Genomic DNA, 3,271 nt, shown 5'->3' with positions numbered 1-3,271 from the left:
CATCAACTCCACACTCACAGGCAACTTCAGCGCCACAGCCGTTTGCAGATAGCCCTCAATGCAAAGGCTCTAGACGAAAATATTGGTGTGAGAGCTAATTCAATCAAGGAAACACTGCATGTTGGTGAAGGGCATATTGAAGAAGAATCAGCCGAGTGGTTCTTGTGGGAGAACAACTCCATTTGGCTCACTAACGTCACACACCATCAGGCTTCCAAGCAGCTCTCAAGGAAACTCAGTTTTCACACTCTATGCTTAGTGCCCTTTGAGTGCATTATCTAGGAATGAACCTGGTAGAGCATCCCACACAAACGAATGCTCCACATGCGGGTTTCACATGCCACCAACTCCACATTCACAGACAACTTCAGCACCACAGCCGTTTGCAGATATCCCTCAATGCAAAGTCTCTAGAAGCAAATATTGGTGTGAGAGCTAATTCAATCAAGGAAACACTGCATGTTGGTGAAGGGCATATTGAAGAAGAATCAGCCGAGTGATTCGTGTGGGAGAACAACTCCATTTGGCTCACTAACTTCATACAGCATCAGGCTTCCAAGCAGCTCTCAAGGAAACTCAGTTTTCACACTCTATGCTTAGTGCCCTTTGAGTGCCTAGGACTGAAATGAAGCTTGGTGAGCATCCCACACAAACGAATGCTCCACATGCGGGTTTCACATGCCACCAACTCCACATTCACAGGCAACTTCAGCGCCAAAACCACTTTCAGATAGCCCTCAATGCAAAGGCTCTAGACGCAAATATTGGTGTGAGAGCTAATTCAATCAAGGAAACACAGCATGTTGGTGAAGGGCATATTGAAGAAGAATCAGCCGAGTGGTTCTTGTGGGAGAACAACTCATTTTGGCTCACTAACTTCACACACCATCAGGCTTCCAAGCAGCTCTCAAGGAAACTCAGTTTTCACACTCTATGCTTAGTGCCCTTTGAGTACATTATCTAGGAATGAACCTGGTAGAGCATCCCACACAAACGAATGCTCCACATGCGGGTTTCACATGCCACCAACTCCACATTCACAGAAAACTTCAGTGCCACAGCCGTTTGCAGATATCCCTCAATGCAAAGTATCTAGACGCAAATATTTGTGTGAGAGCTAATTCAATCAAGGAAACACTGCATGTTGGTGAAGGGCATATTGAAGAAGAATCAGCCGAGTGGTTCTTGTTGGAGAACAACTCATTTTGGCTCACTAACTTCACACACCATCAGGCTTCCAAGCAGCTCTCAAGGAAACTCAGTTTTCACACTCTATGCTTAGTGCCCTTTGAGTGCCTAGGACTGAAATGAAGCTTGGTGAGCATCCCACACAAACGAATGCTCCACATGCGGGTTTCACATGCCACCAACTCCACATTCACAGGCAACTTCAGCGCCACAGCCGTTTTCAGATAGCCCTCAATGCAAAGGCTCTAGACGAAAATATTGGTGTGAGAGCTAATTCAATCAAGGAAACACTGCATGTTGGTGAAGGGCATATTGAAGAAGAATCAGCCGAGTGGTTCTTGTGGGAGAACAACTCCATTTGGCTCACTAACTTCACACACCATCAGGCTTCCAAGCAGCTCTCAAGGAAACTCAGTTTTCACACTCTATGCTTAGAGCCCTTTGAGTGCATTATCTAGGAATGAACCTGGTAGAGCATCCCACACAAACGAATGCTCCACATGCGGGTTTCACATGCCAGCAATTCCACATTCACAGGCAACTTCAGCGCCACAGCCGTTTGCAGATAGACCTCAAAGCAAAGGCTCTAGACGCAAATATTGGTGTGAGAGCTAATTCAATCAAGGAAACACTGCATGTTGGTGAAGGGCATATTGAAGAAGAATCAGCCGAGTGGTTCTTGGGGGGGAAGAACTCATTTTGGCTCACTAACTTCACACACCATCAGGCTTCCAAGCAGCTCTCAAGGAAACTCAGTTTTCACACTCTATGATTAGTGCCCTTTGAGTGCCTAGGACTGAAATGAAGCTTGGTGAGCATCAAACACAAACGAATGCTCCACATGCAGGTTTCACATGCCACCAACTCCACATTCACAGGCAACTACAGCACCACAGCCGTTTTCAGATAGCCCTCAATGCAAAGGCTCTAGACGCAAATATTGGTGTGAGAGCTAATTCAATCAAGGAAACACTGCATGTTGGTGAAGGGCATATTGAAGAAGAATCAGCCGAGTGGTTCTTGTGGGAGAACAACTCCATTTGGCTCACTAACTTCACACACCATCAGGCTTCCAAGCAGCTCTCAAGGAAACTCGGTTTTCACACTCTATGTTTAGTGCCCTTTGAGTGCATTATCTAGGAATGAACCTGGTAGAGCATCCCACACAAACGAATGCTCCACATGCGGGTTTCACATGCCACCAACTCCACATTCACAGACAACTTCAGCGCGAAAACCACTTTCAGATAGCCCTCAATGCAAAGGCTCTAGACGCAAATATTGGTGTGAGAGCTAATTCAATCAAGGAAACACTGCATGTTGGTGAAGGGCATATTGAAGAAGAATCAGCCGAGTGGTTCTTGTGGGAGAACAACTCATTTTGGCTCACTAACTTCACACACCATCAGGCTTCCAAGCAGCTCTCAAGGAAACTCAGTTTTCACACTCTATGCTTAGTGCCCTTTGAGTGCCTAGGACTGAAATGAAGCTTGGTGAGCATCCCACACAAACGAATGCTCCACATGCGGGGTTTTCACATGCCATCAACTCCACACTCACAGGCAACTTCAGATCCACAGCCGTTTGCAGATAGCCCTCAATGCAAAGGCTCTAGACGAAAATATTGGTGTGAGAGCTAATTCAATCAAGGAAACACTGCATGTTGGTGAAGGGCATATTGAAGAAGAATCAGCCGAGTGGTTCTTGTGGGAGAACAACTCCATTTGGCTCACTAACGTCACACACCATCAGGCTTCCAAGCAGCTCTCAAGGAAACTCAGTTTTCACACTCTATGCTTAGTGCCCTTTGAGTGCATTATCTAGGAATGAACCTGGTAGAGCATCCCACACAAACGAATGCTCCACATGCGGGTTTTCACATGCCACCAACTCCACATTCACAGACAACTTCAGCACCACAGCCGTTTGCAGATATCCCTCAATGCAAAGTCTCTAGAAGCAAATATTGGTGTGAGAGCTAATTCAATCAAGGAAACACTGCATGTTGGTGAAGGGCATATTGAAGAAGAATCAGCCGAGTGATTCGTGTGGGAGAACAACTCCATTTGGCTCACTAACTTCA

This window comes from Ochotona princeps, unplaced genomic scaffold, assembly GCF_030435755.1.
Source record: "Ochotona princeps isolate mOchPri1 unplaced genomic scaffold, mOchPri1.hap1 HAP1_SCAFFOLD_319, whole genome shotgun sequence".
In the NCBI taxonomy this organism is placed as follows: domain Eukaryota; kingdom Metazoa; phylum Chordata; class Mammalia; order Lagomorpha; family Ochotonidae; genus Ochotona; species Ochotona princeps.
The sequence above is the reverse complement of the archived record's forward strand: the minus strand, read 5'-3'. Positions refer to the sequence as shown.